We start from the raw sequence: 24,421 nt of genomic DNA on the forward strand, positions 1-24,421 counted from the left end.
TTCGGGCTCGCGAGACGGGAGTACGGGCACAGAATAATTTCCTCGAGGATGTAGGCCAGCTTTTTCGTCGGCAGTGGAATTGGAGGAGAAGCGCCAACTATATTGTAGCCGCTCGACGAAGATGCTTGTCTTCCTGCGACGCCAGGTGCTAGTTTACAGAAAGCGAGAGGCGAACGACCCTCTTTTGATGTCCGATGGTAGGTACATGCACCGGAGAGCAGGAGAGGCAGCTGTTGCACGTTCCGTCACGAGATTATAAAGCTGTGCGTATTACCGTGAACCGACGGATTCAGGGAAAATTATGTTCACGCCGAACGATGTCCCGCACAAAGGCCTTCCTCTCCCTTTCTACCCTTTTATTCGCAGAGCCCATTGTGCCGGCGCAGGGTCGACACGATACCGGATCGTAAAGCGACAGGCCACTTCGATTTCCTCCCGCAATTACCGGCACTTATATATTAACAATGTTGTTGTTGGGGCATCGTTATTCCTCCGTGAGAAACTCTGGCAATTAATGTCCGTCAAAAAATTCTTTCATTTTTAACCGTCCCCCTTTCTTTTTATGTAATTTGCTGCCCGATGTCGCACAATGATGAAAAATTCGTGCGCCACCAGTGGTCAAATACTGATGGTAATTGTTCTACAAATTGATGTCTGTAAAGAATTGCTTGGTTCTCAGCAGTCCTCCTTTTTAATTTATCTTTAATGTTTTTACTGTTCTAGGTTCTAAAAGATTCTAGAATACGTATTGCAGTCCCTATTTTAATATACAGTCGTTGGCACGTCAAATGTTTGAAGCATCAACGGGGAAAAAATAAATATTGGAAAGAAAACAATTCAGGAGTAGAAATTCCGGACACATAATCGACATATGTGGGTCTCCCCTTCGGAGGGTTAATAAGCTTCCGGTGTATAAAATGTTAATGGAGCACTCTTCCTTCGGGATCCTCCAAACAAAGTTCGAACAGAAATTTCGCCTTCAATTCTGTTTTCAGAGTCCACAAAAATCCTGGTCACCGAAGCTCGAAAGAAAATAAAAAGATCCGTTTGAAAACGTTGTTATGTCGCGCATAAAGTGCGGATTAGTTAGCAACGAGATGCTGATTTGCGGGGACGGTGTCCGGGGGGCCGAGAGCGAGTATAAAATCGGCGTAGCTGTCCGCAACGAGCGGATAATTTCGCGGGGACAAACGATCTCCGCGAACGCGGTTCGCGATCTCGCGTGGGGATAACGTACTACTTCGAATTAGTTCTGGATAATTTCCAGCGGTGTCCGTGTAGGCGGCGGAGGAACGAAACGATCGTGTAGTTCGCGCGCATAAAATGTCCCCGGGTTTCCCGGCTGTGCTTGGAAAATCTCCAACGCGATACCCGGGGGAGGGACCGCCCGCAATTTTATTCGAAATAAGACGTTAATTATAGCCCGTTTGGTTTGTTGTCCGCCGCAATTTGCCTCGATTCTGGGAACGAGCTCCCCTACTCGCACCGGGCCGGCCCGGCCCGACCCGACCCGACTCGCCTAACTGCCCAGAATGGCCGCCCGGTCGAGCAAAACTCGACGCGTTGGCCGTTTCCGAGAATTTTTGCGACCACACTTCCCGCGACTAATTGCTTTAGTGCATGTTCATTGTTCCTGTCATAGCGTTTTGCCCATGGATCCGTTGAAGGGTGGAGTGAAAGACAGTGGAGCCTACTCTACTTGTTCATTGCTTACTAACAAAATCCCGTTCGTTTCACGCAAAGGTCCCTACCCTAGGTAAAGCAACAAAAATAACCATCGGCACAAATTGCTATATGTAAGCCCCGACGACAGTAACCCCAAAAATTACGCATACGTCCCCCACACCGATGCAGAATGGTTCATACTTTTCCAAAATCGTCGAAAGGTTGTTCAGCTTTGCGGATGACAGTGTATGTCCGTAGTCTAGCAAGCCTATGGGGCCACATGGAGGGTTGTCGGGGTCGAGCCAGGTGCTGGTCTGTGCCGGAGACTGCCGGCTCCCTAAATGCGAAGGTAGAAAGGTAGGTAGGTAGGTAGGTAGGCTAGGTCGACAGCTGTTACTCGATGCTGAGGCCACGAGGCTATACATCGTCGAACTATACACATTAGGAGAGCGTGTTTCTGGGGTCTGAGCGAGCTCTGATGCCAGGTATACGATCACGAGAGCACGAGAGGCAGGGTCCGTTCCTCTTCTCGAGAGGTTAGCCAACTTAGGTGGGAGAACCTGGACCGGGCCGACCCGCCATCGACGTCGTCGTCGGGAACGCAGCATGTGCCCGGACAAAGAGCTCATTCAGCCACGGACAATAGCCCCGGCTGGGCAGGCCTTGTTGCGCGCTGCTGCCTCTGCACATGGCCTAGAATCGCGCGGCGCTCTCTCGCTGAAACCACTTTTTCCTGCGAGCCAGATACACACCGAGCACGCCGTGTATCGGTTAATTAGTATCGGCGCAGTTCTTGCGATAAATCGATCCGCGACTCTCCGCAGCCGAGCGGCTCTGCCGTGTTAGCTCGTTCGTGTACCTGTATCGACGCGTTGTCCGACAGTTGAACGTGAAAAATTAATCGGCAGCGGACGCACGCTCCCGCGCAAGGCCACTCGGGTCGCTGCTGACCCCGCCGATTCTCCGGGAAGACGCTCCGAATCGCGTTTGCTTTCGTTTACGCGCGGCGGGTGCAGGAGACCGACGAAAGACTATGTCAAAATTTACTTTCTCAAATTAGACGACAGCTGTGAGCAGACTGCGGATTTTTATGCGAAATAAAAATTTACTGTCTTGATTACGCGATACAGGTGCTAAGTAAACATATCAACCCTTAGCACTCGAATGGCGACTGTAAGGCGCCACTAAAAATTGTTGTATCATTATTCAAAATATTTTTTACATTATTATATTTGTTTGTATTTAACCCTTTGCGGTCGTATGTGTACTCCCAGCCACCAAAGCTTTTTCACCGTTCCAGTCGTACGTCTGCTCTCAGCCACCACAGCAAAGAACCACGCTGATCTTACATTTCCCCCATAAACATATTTAAAGAATCATTGTAAAGAAGATTAAATGATGGAGAACTATAAAATATAATTTTCACATAAAATTAAAACATATTATTGTGTTACATATATCAAAAGTTTAAAAGAGAATTAATCAATTTTGTCGTTCTTTTGTATCACTGTTCGTTCAACACAAATCAATTCCGACCGGCACGACAGCTATGCGTAAACTTAATACGACCGCGAAGGGTTAATAAATGACTAAACATTTCGGTATTGTACGAGTAAATCGCACCATTTTCGTATGCATAACATGAAAAAATGTTTGGAGTTAAAATAGCTTCGAGTGCAAAGGGTTAAGTATTTAGAGTTAATGTACAGTGTTTTTAGCGATTTTACACTCGTTCGTATAAAATCGCACAAAATCCGCAGTCTAGCTATGAGGAGTATCAAACGGTCGTAACGTCCGTAAAATCGAACGTTGATCGTATAAAAAAAGCAACCGGTAGTCGGACGTCGTCCCTGAACAGTTGCTAATGAACATTTAATAAAAACATACTCTACTTAACAGTATGACGACTATAATCGCCATTGTTTTCTAAAGAAAGACAGAGCGGGGAAAAACGAGTGTCCGGCGCGAAATTCCGCGCAGCGAACGATAGACCCTGATTGAAAGTCGTCGGGGGAGTGCGGGGGGCCGTGCAAAACGAAAGAGTGGAGATCGAGCGAGTTCCGCGGAGAAAGGACGAGAAAGAGAGAGAAAGAGAGAGAGAGAGAGAGAGAGAGAAAGAAGGACCAGGGAATAACGAGCGAGATGAGAAGAGTGCTCGTTCGTCGGTTCGCCCTGTCCCCCTTTTCCCCCCACAGCCCGTTTCGAAAGGTCTTTTAGCGGACAATTTGCGGGCTGGCTCGAGGTTCTGTTACGCGGTTGAACGAGACGCGAAAGCGAGAGCGAGAGAGGAGGCCAGACACCGAAAAGGAAAGCGAAAGAAACCGCTCGCCGTGAGAGGAGCGAGAAAGTGAATCGACTGTGTGTGCCCCGCGCCGCTCTTTTCCCAGCTGTTCGCCGTTGCATCGAGAACGCGATCGCGATTATTGCGAGTGCAACGTATTACGCGAGTCGGCGCGATCTTTCTCCTCGACGGCCTCGACGGCCTCGACGATCCACCGCCGGACGCTCTCGGTTTAAATCACTAATTTCCAGGGTAACTCGCGCTGTCCTTGAATCCGGGACATTTAAATCCCTTCACTGTTCCTGTTGCTCCTGCACGCTCCGAATGAAAAGTTAATCGAGGACACGTGTGCTAATCAGCTGGAAGTCCATCTCAAAATAGTGAACTGTGCACTCAATGCGCTCGACTTTCGCTGAAATACTATTTAACCCCTTAACTTGTACGCTCGAGTTAATTCGAGCGCGCCGAACAGGCCAAACTGTGCACACTCGAGATAATTCGAGCGGCGTTGTATTTTATGCTGCTATCATTTTTTACACTCGAATATAATCGAGAATTGAAAATAACCATGTGAAAGCAAAGAAAAAAAATCGTTTTATTGATATTTATCATTTACATGGGATTGTAAGCTATAACACTTATTTATTCAAGAATAAAATATAGCCTTTTTCCATGGAACAAAAGCGCAGTATATCAAAAATTGATTTTTTTTTTCAAAAAAACTGTGCGTTAAGGGGTTAAGTACAGTGAATTCTCGATATACGTCAACAACGCGGGTCTTGCCAGCGTCCTGTATCATCAAGGAGACATACTCGAGCCGTGTTGTGTTTACACTCCTCACGAGGTCTTGACGCCCCTCGCGGGGTCTACCCCGCGGTAGTGGGGATAATTCCGCGACGTTTGTCGTCCAGGCGTTGCTGACATATATAGAGAAATCACTGTGGATCAAATTTTGTCGCACTCTATAGAAGTTAAGTCGGTGGGCATTAATGAAAATGGTAAAGTAGTTGAAATGATTCGTTACCTTATTTCAAATAAAATGTCCCCAACCCTGAAAAAGTGAAATTGCTGCAACGGATTTCGGTTTCCTAGTTTCTGCTAGCGCAAACAAATTGTTGCATAACCATTTCTAATGCGAGGCTTGTCGTTTCTTATCGCAGCCGGTGTGTAACAACCGTGTTCTATTTGTGCAATATTTTAATTAAAACTTCTTCCTACGGCTTGTAGGAAGCAAGTCCAGCGATAGTCTAAAATGTGCATTCGACGAATTTAGAACGGTACTTTCTACGATGATCAGAGCAAATTCTACGAATATGAAAAGCAAGATTCACAGTTAGAGAATGCTGCATACATTTCTGACGCACGTTTAAAGATGGCGCCTCGACATTTCATCGAGAGCGTTCCATCGTGGCCGATCGAAAAAAAATCTGTGCTGTCTAAATTTGAGCCGGAACGTTCGGACACGTAAACTCGACACAACAGTTCGACCGCCGCCTCGCAGCAGTTATTCGCGAACAAAGCTCCCAATTAAATCACGTCGAGCATCGCGAACACCGTGGTGCGCGCACGATTCCCGAGTTTAATTGATCGAGCGGATACCGCGAGCCGCCTTTGATCCTTTATCTAAACACGGATTAACGCTTCCTTATCACGATACGCTCTTCCTCGGAGACTCGCGTTTCGCGTTGGGTTTAATCGTCCGGCCCGATTACTGTCACGCGAACCGAATACACACACACACACACACACACGCGCGAACACGAACACGCACGCGTTCGTCGCTGCTGGCCGGAAGGACTTTTCACTTTCGCGGATTATCGCGCGCGAAATTCGACCCCGCGGCGACGTAATCGTACCACGGTTGCATCGTTCCCCCGATTCACCTACATGCTCGTTGCACGTGTATTACGTGTACCCCGCCGCGCATTCTTTCGTATCCGCGTCCCGAGGAACTTTCGCTGCAGCGCGTCATAGAAAAATCCTTACGCCCCACCTTCGCGGCTCCTCGAGAGGCCGGTGGAGCACTTGGGAACGAGTCGATACACCGCCTGACGAAAGAATAGCGTGACCACATACTTTATTTCGCTTGAATCGTTGGACGTTTCGTGAAGAAACATTTCGTTGAAGAATTGACTCGGTGTGTAGGTAGACAGCCGGTCGGGGCACTGGCCCGGCTCCGGACGGAGCTGTTGGGCCACGCCTACTCAAAATGCCACACAAAGGAAGAACATCGTCATTTGCCTCTGGATATCATTCCCAGCTGTGCAACACGGTTAAGCGACCACGAACGGGCCCAAAGAAGGCCATAATCGCAAACTGCTTTCCATAGTACTGCTCCAAATCACCCAAGAGCGACTAGGCCACGCCTCCTCGAAACCCCGCCTACTCGAGACACCGCACGGAGGGGGAACAACGTCGCTTGCCCCCGAAGCAAACCGGGGCAAACAGCGCTCATTTCCCACGCTTCTCAGTCGTCTTAAGAGATTGAATGTTTTACTGCTCTAATTGTTCAACGGATGAGGATCGGAAGCATTGCGGGACAATCGACAACGCAGCAAAAGCGGTAACCTTGCGCGAGCGTTCCGTGGGACGCGCTGGTTACGGAATAGTCTGATAACGAGCTGGTTAATTAATTACGCGCGGCGTGGACCGATCGTTATGACGCAAATTGTTGCAGAGCCCGCGCGCGAGAGCCAACAACCGCGCAACCTCGCAGCCTCGCGCTTCAAATAACCGTCGAATAAAATGTGTGCACGGCCTGCCGGCTCGTTTGCTACGCGAATTCCGCGAATCCCTCCGATATCGTGAATTCGCGATTTTAATCCCACATCCAACGCAAGAATCTTTCGTCTTAATTTCACGGTTCCCAATAAAGTAATTTCGAGACGCTCACTTGGAGAATGTTATTTCATTGTGGACACAGCTTTAGAGCGAATACAGGATCACATCGGGGGGAAATCGTATGGGTTTTTGAGGCTCGAAGGCTTCATTTTTCTCAGACTCGAAGGGAACCGGGGAGCACGGCTCTTTCCGGAGGCCTGGATGCAGAGCCCTCGAATTCGCGGCGGGTCGTACCTCGCAGGAATTCATCGATCCACCGCGATCGATCTTGGCCGCGCGCGCGTCCTCTTTCGGCCGGCTACAACAATCTTGCGCAAAGCCTCCGCGGTCCCGGGGCGTCTCGGACACGAGAAAATCCTGGGGAACAACACGGCGTGCCGGGCACGACACAGAGGCCCCATTGTTCGGTGTACGCGTCCTGTGCACGAACCGGAGAAAGGATGAAAAGCGAGCAGACGCTAAACAAACGAGAAAACAGCAGGTAGGGACGGGGCCGGCGGTTGGCGCGCAACGAGGGGCGAGACCTGGAGCCGAGAAATCGAGACGAGACGAACAGAAACAGAGAGAAAGAGAGAATGAGAGACGAGAGAGAGAGAGAAGAGGTTCGCCTGGAGGATAGACGCAGGGAGATCGCGGTGCAAGCGGGAGAGAAAATAAAGAAAGGAACAAAAATCGAGCGAGGTGAAGGAATGCTCGGCCTTGGCGCCTGCTGCTGCTGCTGCTGCTGCGAGCTGAGAGGAGAAGCTTGGCCCCGGCTCCTCCGGCCGAGAGAAGGCTAAGGATAGCTAGTCAAGAGGGAACAGGCTCGTCTCTCTCGTGTGGGAGTACCGACGAAGACGAGCCGATCGCGACAATGGAATCCGCGCACGCCGGGGCCGAGTCCTCGTCGGGTTAAGCCGACCTTGGAACCTGCGAGGCCCTCCTCTTCGGCTCCAGGGCCAACCGCTCCTGGAAAATCGGCGGGGCACACATCGACTAGCCAGTTGTGTTAAAAAGCTCGATACTTCATCATGCCATCGCCAACTCTGTCAACGAAGAAACGCAACGCGATTAAGTTATAAATCGGAGCACGGTACTACGCACCGGAGGAGCTCATTCTCTGAGGAGCCGTCAATCCACTTGTATAGCTTCATTATAGTTTTGCGTAGCTCCTTTTTAGTTTCCCCCGAGTTTACTAACCCTCCGCGAACGAGGTGGAGTCGAATTAACCTCAAAGGACTTAAGATTGCTACTTTCAAAGAGCCTGAGATGTTTGCAGTTTAAAAAATGCGTCGTTCATTTTTAATTGGTAAATCTCTGTTTAATTTGCATCTGGATCCTATTGTAACATCGACCAGACGCGATTTTAAGGTGCTAAGGTGATTTTAAGGTTTTTATCCGATGTACTTGCAGGTGAACACCTTAAGTGATCCGCGAAATTTCAGAAAGTTAGAATTAATGGCTTTTTATTTGAGAAAAGTGAAAGCAACCAGCGAAAAATGCCGTACAAAATATATCAATGTTATTTGTTACATTTTTAGGTATTACAAATTTTCCTGCATGCGCAACCCGTGACTGTCGCGGGCTGGCCACTTAACACATTATTTACCGGCGATCCATGGTTGAGGATTTTTTTAATAGATCCTTCTACAGCATCAGAAACTTCTATCATGAACCAGCAACTCACCCTCAATAGCGTAATATAATAATTTCGTTTGGAATTATTGTGTAAAAGAAGATTTGTAAGCTCCCATTTATAGCACAATTATTGAAAAGCCGATTAATAGGCTTCCGGTAGATAAAGTGTTAAGGGGTTAATGGTCGAGGTAAAATCAACCTCACCAGGTCCAGGCAGTGGCTTTAATTCATCTGGTTCGCGTAGGATTGACGCGTTCGCACTGTCGTGTACCACCGACGGCACAAAAATCGTTCATTTCCATCGGTCGTAAACGTGTTAATAAAGTTCTCTTGTCGGATACATCTCGGTCGTGACTGTCTCGCGTGAACGTATACGTCGGCCGCGGTATAAACAGATTTATTTATGGCCGTCTAGCGTGTCTTTCACACCGCGAAATTTTGTAAACACGCCGCAAGGACCGGCGCGGCGGAGAAATCGGTTTCGGCGGACGTAGCGTCTCGGTGTTCGCTAATTGAGCGGCATGCGTCGATCGGAGAATCCGATTCGATATTTCATCGGCGCGATAACCGGCCGACATTTATTAGATTCTATCGCCAATTCCGCTGAAATTTATTCCGACAGCTTTAATAACGACCAGGCGACTGCGCGATGAATTTCAATTGAATGCAGCGCGATGCACTGCGGCCGCGGACGTCGACGACGACGGCGACGCCGACGCTGGCCCGCGCCGCGCCGCGCCGTAATGCCCCCGCTATGAAAACAGATGTTTCGAAAACACGATCGTTTAAGTTTAAGTCGACCGTAAGAGACAGCAGTGAAATGAAAGTGCATTTCCTGTTTCAATCGATTTCAACCTAACATCCATTTGTGTCAAAAAATGCATAAAATCCGCAGTCCACTAATTATTGTATTAACACTAAACCTACCACGCTCGGTCTAATTGACCTTTTCAAACTTCTTCGTACAATGTCGTGCATACAAAATTATCACATCGCTATTTACGACTTTTCTTAAGATATGTATACAATGTATTTTGCAGTATTTATTTCTCGTTTTATTTTTTGTTCCAAGAAATATATGTATCTTGAGATAATATGGTATTTACTTTTCTAAACTTAAACAATCAGTATAAAAGAAAGGCTATTCTCAACGTGGCATGGTCAACTCAAAATAAATCAGTCGCTTTATTGAATCAGACGCTACCAAGTTATGCACGTGCCTGATTGATAATATTGTTTCATGGCAAATGCGTCCAAACCGCAGAGGTGGACGACACGGTACAATTTTGTAAATCGAGGAGAGAGCATCGCAGTATTTTTTATATAATTGCAATTATATTCAGCAACAAATTGACTATTATCTACCTTTAATGTATTAACAATAGCTTTTTTTTAGGACCGGTCATTTTGACCACGCACGGTAGGAACAGGTATACAAGAAGTGTCGGTAGGTTTAGTGTTGAACCGTGGGCTGCTTCATCCCAGAATCCAACAATCGACTATCGCCGTTTTAACGCTCGTGTGACCCCAGCCTAAGGAGAAAGATTGCAGACCCTTCGACCGTTCGAACGTTCAATTATTGACCGGTGTATCGCGAAACCGTTCCCGCGAACCCGAAGAATAACGTGCCGCGCCCCGGCTGGTCTACGATCGCCTTATAAATCAAACGTCCTCGGCCGTGAATGGTTTCGTTTCGTTTCGTTTCGTTTCGTACGGCCCGGGAGCAGCGCTGCTCTCGTCTTCCGGAAGAGAAACGACGGGGAATTCTTTGCCGGGTTACTACCTACAGCTCTGCGAGAGCGCAACGACCAGAAATCGAAGGAAAAACCCGTGAGAAATTCTCCGACGGTTTGTACCCAGTCCGCCGGAAAAACAATCCCGCCCAAGGAGAATGGGAACGCCGCGGACGAACGAGAAACCGAGAGAACCGTTCGCCCAGACGTCCCGTGATGGAAATGCAAAGCTTGCACCGGGACGACGCTAACCGAATTTCCGAATAGCGGAGAATTCTGATTCTGTGTACAGCTAGGTTGCCCTGCGGAGCATTGCTCCGGCTCTGGGGGAGCCCGGAGCAACGAGGTCACGCCCACCCGGGGATACGCCCACTCGAAGACACGCATACTTAATAAATTTTATCGGAGAAAAGAAAGACGAAATTCTGGATACTATTCAAACGTTTATATAATCGTCTTAAATATCGATATTAATGCACTGGACTTAATTAAGACAGATATATGAAATTCCGTGCTTTCTCCCATGGTAGATAGAATTATCAATAAGCCCGCAGAAAGTTCTATTGCTGGCAAAGGACACAAAGCGTACTTAGGAGTACTGTTTTGGCTCTGAAGGAGCAGCGAAGTCACGCCTAGTCGAAACCCCGCCCACCCAAGGCACCGTGCACGAAGCAAAGAATGTAAAATGGCTTTATGAAAGGTTCCATTCTGATGTGTACGTTTGCGCCCAGGGCAGAAAGCGATTTACCCACGACAGTGTTGAGGGTGTTGCGACAAAGGATCGGGAATTCACGTGATCGTATCGCGCGAGCGATATCGGAGACGTAACGAACGACGCGGAATGGGAGTAAGCGGGTACACTGTTTGCACTGTGTATCCGATAATTACATGAACTCCGCGCGCGACGCCCGGGAAGAAGGGCTGGCACGCAGGAAATTGCGGAAAATGAGATCAGCGGTGAAATTGAATTTTCACTTTTACGAACTTGGTTCGCGTAATAACGCGGCTGGCTTTACGAGAGCCGCGGGAACGGGAAAGAGAGGAAAAATAGTGGAAGAGAGAGAGAGAGAGAGAGAGAGAGAGAGAGAGAGAGAGAGAGAGAGAGAGAGAGAGAAAGAAAGAGAGAGCCGATTTAACCTGAAAGAACGGCGAGTTTTCCGGCCGCGAAACTGCTTTACGATAAACGCTTTTCGGCTGGTTAATTGCTCGGAATTCCATTAAACCGAAACCGATCGATATCGGTTGACGGCGAACGTCCATCGGCTGTGGCACATCGTGGTTTTCGAGTGCCGTTGCAAATGCGTTCTAATGCGATCGAAGCAAAAAAAAAAAAGTATCAAAGAGAAAGTCTCTTGCGTGTGTGTATGCGCGCGGGAGAGACGGAGAGAGAGAGAGAGAGAGAGGGAGGAGCGAAGAAAAGGACGGAAACTCTAAAATCCATTACTACTTTGTGCACCGTCGAGGGACTTTCATGCCGAACGCATCAGGCTCGGTTCTCGTCGCGCCCGTCGAGTACCGGCTCGTTCGCATTCACGCGAGTCAAAAACGCGGCACACGCTCGCCTTGAACGATGGCTTTTCGAGCCTGAAACGCGGCGACGGTTTTTCGAGCACGCGATTCGGGGACGAGATGAAAGAAACGACGAACCGACCGGGGGAAAAAGAAAATGTGCAGGCGGCAAATGACGACGTCGACGACGACGACGACGACGACGTCACTCCCGCGCTCGACGATTCTCGCGAGACTCGATCGACCTTACACTTTCCCAAACAACTGTTGGTGCATGCGAAACAACCAAATTTTATCCGGCGAGAAACAAGCGCGTCTATTCCCTTGGCGAAAGGAACCGGCTCTGAACGTTTGCTCCACTATCGTCTAACTTCATCAGTGATGCACATTCAGAATGTCAAAACTGTGAAAAAAATGTATAAATAAGTCTGGGAATTGTCTTGAGTATTGTCAATTGTGTAGTCGCAAAAAGGTCTAACATATGTAAATCAACTAACTTCAAAATGGCCAGATCATATGCGAAATAGGAAATGCATTTAAAGAATTTAAAAAACCATATTATATTATTTTCATCTGATTACGTCTGTGCAGTTTCTGTGTCTAGTAATTAGTACAGACAATTTTTACTTTGCCTAGAAACCCTCAGTCGAGTCATGAATCACAAGGAAAAGAACGACCTAATGAAATTGTTTATTGTTTCTGTAATAATTCATTAGGAACGCCCCTTGACCACATAACTACCCGTTAGGAACGCCCTCCGCTCCCCACTCTACGTTCCAGACAGCCCCCAATGCTCCCATCTGTGTCCACAGCGTCAAGGTCAACGCACTCGTGGTGGGGAGAGCGGCTACGCGGTTGGCCACTCGATAACTGTCCGCTCCTCGATAAGCCCCGCCCACAGAGTCCCAAAACCGGTACTCATCGAGCAACCATCGCATTTTTCAGCTCACCAGGCTGCAACGAAGACAGCACGCGATCTCAGATAGATCACGAAGCAAATGATCGATGGACTCGACAACAATGGAGCCTGGAGCCACGCATCGTGCCGTTTCGAAATCTACGAGGCTGGTAACAAGACGTGTAGAACGCCGGCCCGAACTGGTAATTCGATTCTCGAAGAGTGCTTTGATCGAGTCACGTTTCCAACACGGTGTTACGCAACGGCACGAGCTGCCTCGCGACGATTTTGATCGACACGACCGATCTCGGCCGAATACGATATTTAAGGTCGCGCGCGCGCGCGCCTAATTGGATCTCGGGACGAGAAGGGGAGACGAGAGAGAGAGAGTGAGCGAGAGAGATAGCTAGGGGGAATGAATGGAACGAACGTTTAATCCGCCGGGGAGGGGGGCGCTCGCGCAGCGGAATAATGTGCTTCTAGCACGCCACATTATTTATTCCCGACCGAAAGAAATTCCATGACCCTATGACGTTCGGATAGATTGTTGGAAAAATTGCGAAAATTCTATGTCCACGGTACTGTAACCCCGGCTGCTCGACGGGATAATGAATCGACGAACGGTAACGTCGGACCTGCTCGAAGAACAAAAAGCGCGGATGGGGGGGTGGGGGGAGAGATCGACGGGAATTCGAACGGATCGACGTTTCCGTCGAGGACGATTTCTTACCTGCCACGATCTACTTGCTCGGTCGTTGAATACGAGGCGGACAGAATTGGCCGTAAGTTCTCTCCGGCGTGGCGCGAGAGATCGATACTTTCGCCGAGCACGGTGCCAACGGGACGACGACCGTCTCACGGTTTCGCGGCTGCCAAAAAAATGCCGGAAATCGACGGGGATCGATCGGGGCGAGCCGGTGTCGGGCCTGTGTCGGGCCGGTTGCGACACAATAAAGGCGTCACTTTCGACGAACGCGAGCCGCGGGGATTTGCGCGCGCGCCGCCGCGCCGGACACCACGGAATTACGATTCTCATTATTTATCGCGGGCCGAGTGTTAATTCAGGCCGTGGAAAATTAGTTTCTGTCCAAGGCTGTTTTATTTTCGACGGCGAAGCCTGGCTCGAAAGCGACGTGGTCACATCGTGTATACCGACCGAAATAAACAGGATTTTTCGTAGACGCGGTGTTTCTCTTCGACGTGCACACACGCCACCGGTCCCGCGCCATTTCCATTCAAACGCGTTTACCCGCCCCGAAACTCTCCCCTCCCCCCACCGAGGGGGCCACGGCAATTTTTACCCGCAGCTTCCGGTCGAACGCGCCGAACGGAAACGTACGTATCCATCGCCTCGAAATAATGTTTTTCCGGGCCGGTGCACGCTCGTGTGCTCGCCGAATAAATCTTTCGCGGCCGAGATCCTTCGGTCCGCTAGCTCGCTTGCTCGTTCGCGGCCATCGATCATCGACCGTAAGCCGAGAACCGAGAGACCGACGACGATCCTGAGGAAAGAAACGCTCGGTGTTGGTCTCGGTCCAATGGCTGGACTGCGAGAAATGTACGCACCTCTGCATGTTTTGTAACCGTTCAAATACCACGATTCTGAGAGGTGTGGGCTCAGAAAGCCCTGTGGAGCAATATTGAATCGGGAGCAGCAAAACCACGCCTGCTTAGGGCTCTGAGATAGCACCGTGGTCTTTCGAGATAGATTTTTAACGGATTGTTGCCTGAGACCAGCGCGAGTACAGATTTTTGGAGAAAAGAGCCAGCTCGGAGCATGGAAGTCACGCCCACTCTGTCATCAAGCCACGCCTCCCACTATGCCCCACCTCTACCAAGAAACTGCAAGATATCGACGTGAGATTCTTTGCTAAACCTGATTTAAATAGCGCAGAGGTTACGCCAGCAGCTTAGAAATTAGACGAAACCTTTGAAAAGCCGGGTCGGTGCGGACCCGGGCAAGGGGCGACCAGTTTCCAATCGATGGGCGAATATTCAATTCTCGGAAAACCGAGCCCACCCACGATCGACGCAACTCCTACACGCGCAGAAGTTTCGCTCGACATTTCGTAGGTTGGAAAAACGTGGAATTTGTACGACTGGACGCCCACGCATACCGAGCGATCCTCGATAATTTAATTAACGACCCCTTTAACCATCTAACCGGCTGCCTTCCGGAGTCTCGGTGCTCGCTGGGGCATGATTAAAGGCGAATAACAACGTTTCGAAACATACGAAATCGTCGGGTTCGATTCGTTTCATCGTCGTCGGATGAACTCGTCAATGCACCCGACACTGTGTCATCGGACAGAGATAGAGAGATAGAGAATGGAGCATTGTGGGCACTAGCGGGGGGACAGTTCTCCGAATAGAGAAGAGCCCTCGCTCGAGCAGCTTGTAAATCGGAAGAGAATTACGAACGGCGAGAGAGGCGGAGGAGAGACCGAAGGAAAAGAAGCCAAAGGAAAGACAGAAGCCCGACGCTGCCGCCACGTGCATCGACCGAGGTCTTTGTCACTGGATACCGCCAACGGTAGTCGAGTTCCCCGCTCCACGGTAGCTACTTTTTACACCGGAGCTTCCTGGGTTAAACCATTCGCCCACCTAGCGCGGAAACACAACTCTCCTCGAGCGGAGAATCGAACGGGCACGGACGCTGGACAACATGGTAATCCAAACGTGTCGACCACGCCGTCCCGGACGAAGAAGAAAGTTCTTGCGCTGCTCTAAAGAAGAACGGCTAGAGCCAAGTCACGGCTGGTTCGCTATCCGGAGCGGAAAAAAACACCTGTTCGCAGGAACCGTCGCCGCGAGCGTGGGAAGAGGCGACAGGCGGAGCCACAGAGCTCTTTGCACCTGGGCGCGGCGCTGAATTCGTCTGAGCGGTGCTCCAAAATTTTCGGAGATCCCTCAGGACCACCGTCACTAGAAACCTGTACAACTGCAGAGCTTCATCCAGTCGACTTTGCACTATCTCTATTTTTGTACAAAGTGCTTTGGACCCGGCAGTGCCCCAGAGGGCAATCCTGGCCCTCGCGAGCTCCCCTTAACAAATCACATAAACTCCTGCGTTAGAGACTTTCGTATCTGTATTTTTTACCACCTTCTGCAAAGTCTTTCAATCGCGTAACGTACATGCAAATAAACCTGACTTCGATCTAAGGCTTAACTACTCTTTATGTTAATTGTATATTATTTCTATAATACTTTATTAGGAACACCCATTAGGAACGCCCCTGACTCCCCACTGCTCCCATGTGTGAGCTCATCGAGAAGGTCAACGCATTCGTGGTGGGGGGAATGTGCACACGATTGCCTGCTCGATAACCGTCCGTTCTACAGTAGGGCCCGCCCACGGAGCCCCGAGACACGTACTTATCGAGCAACCATGGCATTCACAGTGCAATCCTGGCCGTAGCAACCACCCAGACGACTCAGTCTTACAAACCAACGTTTGTCCGTTCTAGAACCGGTTCCTTTCGCGAATCAAGTCCGAGGAGCGACCGGTTAGATCTCAAAGGTTCGACAAACGCGAGATATTAGAGAAAAAAAGGAGACAGAGTGATCAAGAAGAAAGGAAAAGAGAAACGAGGATGTTTTTCAAAGGAAAATTCTCGGTACTTCACAGCAAGCGACAAAAGCGAACGGTAGTGACATCGAAAGCACCTCGAGCGCGATCCTCCAGCCAGGCAAATAATCGAGCAACGAGCGCGCAACGGCGATGGCCGCAGACACTCTAAAAGCGTCCGAGGCGAGGCGACGGTGTCGGTGACGGACATTTATTGACATAACATTCGCGGATCGCAGCTGACCGCGCTAGCTCGCCGGTTTATCGACTTTCCAACAGCGCGCGAGCGAATACGCGCGGAATAGTGAGTGAGAGAGAGAGAGAGAGAGAGAGAGAGAGAGAGAGAGAGAGAGAGGGCAGAGAGCGCAGCGGATATTCACCGTTCGAAGAAACAACGCGCGGCTCTGTTCCTTCCTTTTACCTCGGGACCCTCTCTGTTCCACCAGAAGCCATAATTCCCGCGCGATCCGACCCGGCTAGGGCTCTCTCCTCCTGAAGGTTGGCACTAGCTATCGCGTGCTTCTCGGTAGCCGACCTATCGTCCGGACTAATTACCACCAGCGTTATCCACCGGGAAACGAACGTTCGTTCGCGATCCTCTATCGCCGAGGCTCATCGGCCCGTGTTCTTGTATGCGGTTCCTTTCGGAAAAGAAGAGGCGAAAACGCAGCCGATCTTGAAGAACCACGAACTTTGATTGCTTCGCTGGGGCGTAAATCGTTGCCGAGGAAATTCAAGCAAGAAGCAACATTTTTCGAGCAAAATTATGACCGACTCAAGCTGTTACTCACGCATGACGAGTACACTCGCCATGGAATAAGATTAATTGCTGTTAATATAAAAATTGTAAAAATCCGAATTTTTTGAACGCTCTAGAATATTTTCAGTCGGAGACGAAATAAAGAAAGCAGACAATGAAACTGAAGGGAGATCATTAAAATTGCTTAGCAGGCGCCACTTAGAAAATCGAGGAACTACCAAGCTAAGAGGTTAATCAACTTATCAGACACCTGAAAAATTGTGTGTCGAGCAACAATTATTCCTGTTCACCTTCCAAGTCCTCGCCGTAATAAGGTGCTGGGGAAGGTTAAGAGACATAGTCGAACGAATTGCATCGCAGCTGCGATTCGTGGCAGGCGCGAGGGAATTTCTGGGGCAGATGTGCCGGATTCGTCGCGCGCGCGTTTCTTCGTTTCAGATACATATTGTGTATCCGGGCTCAAAGAACCGTCTGTGCTCCCTTTGCGCGGCGCTGACACACGAACGCCAGGAATTGTGCGACACAGTCCAGCTTTTGTTCGTCGTACTCCTTGCCTCGCTCCTCGATTCTCCCAGAATTGTGTTCGCGAAAAGTCGCGCGCTTTTGTTCCATTATTCGGACGAGCGACGTCCTGCGACGGTGATATCGGTGCAGCGAAGATTGATCGTCCACAGGTACATCCGCGAGGATCTTCTGACGCCCTCGCGCGCGTACATACAGCGTTAAATAATACACGGTACCCGTTATTAGGAGTATCGCGGTCCGAAAGGTTAGGGGTGATAGTTCCGCTCGAATTATACGACCTACGCGCTCGCTGCACACGCCGACGCGTTTTCACCGGGGTTTCCTGTTTGACCAGCACCGTTCGATAAATCGAGAAAAATCGGGTGGGATCGGCTCGGCACCCGGTGAAAATTAACTCCGGAATATTTCGCTATTAATTAACACTGGAACTAATATATCGAAATAGCCAAGATTCCTTTGCCGGAAATTTCACGAGAGACGACCGTTGCTTTTAATTACAATTTTTCCGGATGGAATATAGAAATTCATTTCGCCCTTTGCGCTCGAGCGGCGACTTTCAGGATTCATTAAAAATGGCTGTGCTGTTATTTGAAACAATTTTCTCGGTATTAAATTATTCTCTATACAATATATTCGTTAAAAATTTGTGTTGCTTATGGTCGAATATGTAGGCTAATTGAATTATCCGTCGACATTCGTCCTCAAAGGGTTAATCGTGTTACTATCTAATTCTCGAACAAGCATAAGTGTTAATAGACCTCGTCGCGCAAAATCTGAATAAACCCGGCCCCTTTATTCGCGCTACTAAAGCGTGACTATTTTGTAACCCCAGGGGATGCCATGATTGACAAGCCAGGGGTTGAACCTTCATGGAACTGTAAAAGACGCTGTCCTCGCGATTTTTACATAATCTGAATAATGGCACGAAGCAGCGTGCTGTATTTCGAAAATGTTACTCGATTTTAAAGTCGGTCGCGAATCCTCCCCTAAATTCAACCCCTGAGGCGAAGCACAACGCTGCTTGTTTTTCCGTCGGCATGACGACGTGCCGGCCAAAGAGGAACAGAGACGACGATTCGACCTAACTGCAACCGTACAGGCCCTCGTGTGTCACGCTACACCCTTGCACCCTTTCCCTGCGTTCCGCCCCCTCGAGGAGCACGTTGAATCGCCGCGTCACGTTGCCAAGGAGACCAAGGAACCTCTCGATCGAAAAAAGACGCGATTCCAGGGACTCGAGGATCCTCGAGCTTCCCCTGCACCCCCGGAAACCACGCCGGTGTCCATAGAATGATTCAGAAGACCCTCGATCGCCAATAAATCGGTAAATTCCTAACGAACTGACCCTTAAAAATTATACCTGCCTTCGCATTTAATACCTAACTAGACCGAGGTTGGCTGGGATTAAATCCAGCAAAGCTACCCCAATTACTCGGTCATTATTATTAAATTCATTTTGGGATTTTCTTTAATTTGATAGCGGCAACGAACGCGTCCTTAACAATTATTCCTGCCTCTGCATTCACCGGCCGACCATGCCAAAGTTTACTGGGATTAGGTAAATTTAGCGAAACTACCCCTTGAAATTGCTCAGTCATTATTATGAAATTCACGTTGAGATTTTCTGTAACTCGATAGCGGCATCGAACATGCCCGTAACAATTATTCCTGCCTTCGAATTTAACATCTGGGTAGACGGAAGTTTTGCATCTAGCAAAACCAGCCCTTGCAATTATTCAGGTTCGGGATGAAATTCTCTACAACTATCTGGAAGCAACCGAGGGTGTTCAACCCTTAGACAAAATTATTAGCCTCGTCGCGAGGGGGATGAATTTTTAAACAGGCTTCTTAGTGACCCTAAGGGTTAAGGCAAATGTTCAACCACCTAGGTCAACACCCTTCAACCGGAAAGCATGCAATCCGGAGGCAAAGATTCGGAAACGATTGGTAGTTGAACCCTTGAATCAAATTAAAATTACACCCCCGGGGGATGAATATTTAACCAGCCGTCTGAGCGATCTCGACCAAGTAAATTTTCCATCTTCTAGGTCGAGGGTCTCCTCGGAGACAATGATTAATCAGGGGACGATATTCCGCATGTATAGATGCTAACCGTTCGATTTTGCAGGCTCGGCTCGAGCGTCGTTGAACCGTAACGGGTCGCAGCGAGGGCTGCAGCCTCTCGCGGCGAATTATTAACGATAAAGTCGCTTTGTCGGGCACAGTTGCGAAAGACGTCGCGAGGCACCGGGGTTTAAACAGCCCCCGGGGCTGCGCCTCCCGTGCGCGACGTTGCGCGTAAACTCTGCGGATCGACGAGGCTGGCGTTCAATTATTGCGCAATAAAAGCGACAGGCTAATAATAATGACAATTGATTCGAGCTGGCCGAGCGAGAGCAAGGGCTCCTCGCGGACGCCTCTCCTCCTTTCTCTCCATCGTTCCGGACCGAGAGAGAGAGAGAGAGAGAGAGAGAGAGAGAGAGAGAGAGAGAATCTAGGGGCGACGGAGAAAGAGGGGGACAAAGAGGGAAGGACAAAGCGTCGACGCGCTCCAAGTTCGGCCGTGCCTATTCCGTAGAAACGTTCACGCGTCTTTCTCTTTCACCCAGACCCAACTCCCCCTTTCTCTTTCCCTCCGAGAACGAGAGAGACACGCTCGCAGCTACATACACATACTCTTTCTCTCCGGTACAGTGTACGCTGCCACTAACACGGCCCGGACCGGCCCGGCCCGACCCAACCACGCCAGACACACGCGTGCACGCACATACGCAGACGGATGCACCACGGATCGGCAGTTGCACGCGTTTTTTCCCTCCGGCCGGTTTTCTACGCGAAATAAAGCATGGACAGAGAAGGACGAACACGCGCGCGTGCACGCACCGACTGCCGGAGACCCTGTACACCCCCGGCCAGAAGTATCGGGACATCCTTGTTGCAATCTACGCCGGCTTTTGATATTCGTTAACGGGACACCGTGGAGAACATCTTAGCTGCGCGAGAAATGCATTTTGCACGAAGAGTAGTTTAACACTCGGACGGCGGACCATTCTTATAACTTGCGTTGTTGATCGTTTTTGGGGACCATTTAAAACATCTTTTTCGAGGTACCTCTTGTGGATAGGTTAATTTTCTCTATTGTTTCTAATGCAGCAGCTGTTCATTTAACTCGCCAGGAATTTAGAACGACGATTTTAATACTCTGGGTGAAAATAGACCTGAACTGTTCACTTTGTTCGTGCTCTTTTTGAGCAACCCTTCAGAATCATCCTTCAACCCCTTAAAAATACAGCTCAGAGGCGCGTCATCGGTTGCGGACGGCAAAGATTATTTGTAATTTTACATCCTATACATATTCTTTATATTTTCAGTTAGTCCTTCGCTCTCAAATTTTCTCCGATACCGAAGAATCACCCCCCAAATTTCCCCTCCTCAACGTTTCTTGGTGGCGCTTGCGATGAATTTTCTATTATACAAATAAATTACAGTGAATAAATCACCCGTGCCCCCCGTGGCGCTGGAGAGCGGTTTTTATTGATAAGTATTGACATTTGTCCAGATTATGTATTTCTAAAAATCCGGGCGCGCCGGTCACCGGTGGCCCCCACGGCGCCACCGCCAATTTTAGTGCCGGCCACCGGTGACCCCCGTGACATTCAACGTGTTAAAATATGGATTGCCTCAACAAATTTCTAGCGCACGAATGAAAACGGGGTGAGGACTGAATTTCGCAGAAATGATCGCAAGTGCGATACTTATGGCGAGGGGTGTACCCGTACGCGGACCTCGTTATCAAACGGTCGGTCGGTCCGAAGCGGGCATGACACACAGCCGCGCGCCATGAAAACAAACAATTCAGAATGAAAGGGTTAGCTGCGAGAGAGGAAGCGAGAGAGGAAGCGAGAGAGAGAGAGAGAGAGAGAGCTACGCGCTAGGCTAGTGGACACTTCGCGCTAGAAAGAGAACAACGAACGAGGCAGAGAGAGACAGAGAGAGAGAGAGAGAGAGAGAGAGAGAGAGAGAGAGAGAGAGAGAGACTCAAGCGGTACAAGATGCAGGAGAAGGAGCAAAACATTCGCTAGCAGAGAAAGCCAGACCTTCGTGCGTCGAGCAGCGACACTCGCAAGCCAGACACAGAGAGACCGCTGTCGAATCGGCAGGATACTGAACTTGGAAGTTGTATCGGTGGAAAACGAACAGCCGCCGCGGCGAACGACGACGTCGATTCGAAGTTGCCTCGCTCGGTCTTATCTGGTCGCTATGGCAACTGTTATTGTCTTCGATTGTTTTCTTACCCGTCTAGATAGAAGGCGGCCTTCGCGATACTCGATCCTTTCCGTGCGCATACATTTTTGCTGAACCCACAGGCGGTTCTTTCGCAGAATGTCAACGAAAATGTGGAAATGGATAAACACAGAGGGACAATGCGATTTATGATGCACGTAAATTTAGCTCGAATCGTAACGTATCGAATGTGAGAACGCTCGGCTATTCGTTTCCCAACGGTTGAATATTCGGGTCGAACGAAAAGTCTTCTCGTTTCATTTCCAGCGCGACGATTCGCGATCAAATAGAGCAATTTTTAGTTAATTGGATTGAACGCGTCGGCTATCTTTGTCGGGAAACATACCCGTTCCCAAATAGTTCGGTAGCTTTGTTTACATGTGGACAGAATCATAGTTCCGTACAATGTGGCACGACATTGTGGCAAACGGATGAAAATGATAGGTAAACAAAGTTGCTGTACGGCGGTGGAAAGCTTATAATTCAATAGAATGCGAACCGGCGAAGTTAAAATTGTCTACGAACCACCTGACTGTTTGCATAGACAGTCAAGGGATAGCCAGGTGTAAATACAAATCCGTTAAGACCGTAAAGTCTGTTTGAATCCCCACTTTGGGACCTAAGAGGTTCGAACAATAAAGCCGGTATTAAAAATGCGACACAGGTAGCCGGACACCGGCTGGCTACACAAGGACCAACCTCCCACTCCTCACTCCGAAACCAACCCGAACCCCAATAAAAATAAAAGGGAATCCCGTATCGTAAAGACAATAAATCGTATACGGCACTCGTCGGGTACCCAACCCTAATCACATTAAAAACAAAAGCAACCCTACATAAATTCGCTGTGGATTCTATACATTTGTGACAAAACTAAGAGGGCGCCATTTAAAGGAGCACAGTAAAATCAAGACAATTTAAGAACATCGATGCATTATTTCCAGCTGACAACAATAAACCTATCGACCCGTTAAAGTTATTGGTATCCGTTGCCTTGTAAAAGTGACGATATTGAATTTATTTGGCCCCTGCCCGGTTCGTATTATACCATGTGTACTAAATATATTTACTAATAATTTTCGAACAAGGCATCTTTATAATTTAAATTGCAAAAATTTTTGAATCGTTCATTTTGATCGGTGGTGGTGTGTTAACACTAGAACGACCGAGCAATAAATGCGACTGCCGGATATTGCTTTGTAACAGTGACAAGACTGTGCCCATTCAGACTTCATACAACTTTTATTGTAATATGTGCTTCAATGAAGAGGTTCATTAAACAATTTCCGATGAAAACATTTTTACACTTTCAGTAATTGCAAAAGAAAAAATTAGGAAGCAGTCATTTTGACTGCTCCGGTCGTTCCAGTGTTAAAGGACGAATAAAATTTCTGCTTACTCCGCTTTTCTAGCACACGCGATAAACAATGTTTATTACGCACAACGCTCCGCAGCGTAATCGCACGAATTACAAATCGTACGCAGCGCCCATCGACAATCGCGCGGATGTTAAATCGAGAAGACTTTCGTTCCGACCGACCGCAAGGAGCACAGTGTTGCATCCCGGCTTACCCGACAGTGGAGAAGGTGGTGTATGGGAACATATTGGTCCTGGTCCGTTTCCAGGCTGATCGTTCAGCTGCTGCGCGAGCACACAGCCTCCTCCTGATCCCCGAGCCTCGTAGTCCTTGGAGGAGGCAGGGTCAGTCTCTTTGTGAGAATCGGTAAATCGGTAGTCGTCGCGAATCTTAAATCCTCACAGGCGAAACGAACCACGCGCGACGACCGCTGTTCTCCGAAGCGGTGGGATGCAGGCGCACTGGGCAAGTTCAAGGTCGCGAGGATGTTCGCCGAGGATCGCAGAGGTAGTGGCAGTAGCTAGGAGGATGCAGGACGCGACGCGCGGCGTGCCGCGACTCGCCGCCGCCAAAACAACGAACCGTACACTGTTTTTATTTTTTCGCCGGGTTCGCGAAACTGAACCGAAACAAGAACCGTACCCTTACCCGTGGCCGTATCGTATCGTATCGTATCGTATCGTATCGGCGGGTCCGCGGAACTGAACCGTGCTCTGCCGGAACAAAGGGACTACTGGCGATCCGTCGAGCCGGTCCACGGCCAGACCGGGCCTTTCCTCCGCATACGGGGACCCGTAGAAAGGGAACGCGCAGCACGCGGCAAAGCGCGAACCTTGTAGCGGGATCAAAACGGAGCCGGTTACCGACGCGCGGTCACGGTTTTCTTTTTTTTTTTTTTTTCGTTGCCAGGGAGCCGATTCTCCACCGAAGGTTATTCTCTCTCCTGCCTGTGTGTACGCTTATCCTATGTAGGAACGCACTTCACAAAAACACTGTAGCTTGTTACGCGCACCAGAACGGTTTACAGGTTAAGTTCGAAAGCACCCGGGTACTGTGTGTGACGGAACGGCGTCGGTCCGCGTCTCTACGATCCTCGCGGTTCGCAGTGTGGCAGCTGTGCGCTCGCCGCCTTGCTCGCGATGGTGGGGAGAGAGACCGTGAGCGGGAGAGAGCGAGAGAGCGAGAGAGACAGAGAAAGAGAGAGAGTGAGAGGGGATGGCGGAGAGGGACGCGGCTGGAACCAGAACCAAAGGTCCTCGCCGGAGAATGGCGGGGCAAGGGGGACACGGAGAGAGCAGATTGCCCGAACCGAGGGATACGAAGTAGGGGTAGGTTAGGTTGGGACACCTGGAGGGAGTCGCGAGCGCACCCCTATGCGAACG

At 49.4% G+C, this 24,421-nt stretch overlaps 1 protein-coding gene across 5 annotated transcripts in view; it reads right to left on the minus strand.

Moving 5' to 3' along the window:
• Positions 1-24,421, minus strand: part of Msi (RNA-binding protein musashi) — a 182,859-nt gene that overhangs the window by 51,454 nt on the left and 106,984 nt on the right. Inside the window, exon 1 of one of the 5 annotated variants that reach the window (XR_013082327.1) lies at positions 23,254-23,692. The exons of the other annotated variants lie outside the window; for them this stretch is intronic. The gene's annotated coding sequence lies outside the window, so the exon portion shown is untranslated. Of the gene's footprint in view, positions 1-23,253; positions 23,693-24,421 lie in introns of those variants that run through there. 5 annotated transcript variants of the gene reach the window in all.

The sequence above is a fragment of the Halictus rubicundus genome, chromosome 5 (genome assembly GCF_050948215.1).
Source record: "Halictus rubicundus isolate RS-2024b chromosome 5, iyHalRubi1_principal, whole genome shotgun sequence".
In the NCBI taxonomy this organism is placed as follows: domain Eukaryota; kingdom Metazoa; phylum Arthropoda; class Insecta; order Hymenoptera; family Halictidae; genus Halictus; species Halictus rubicundus.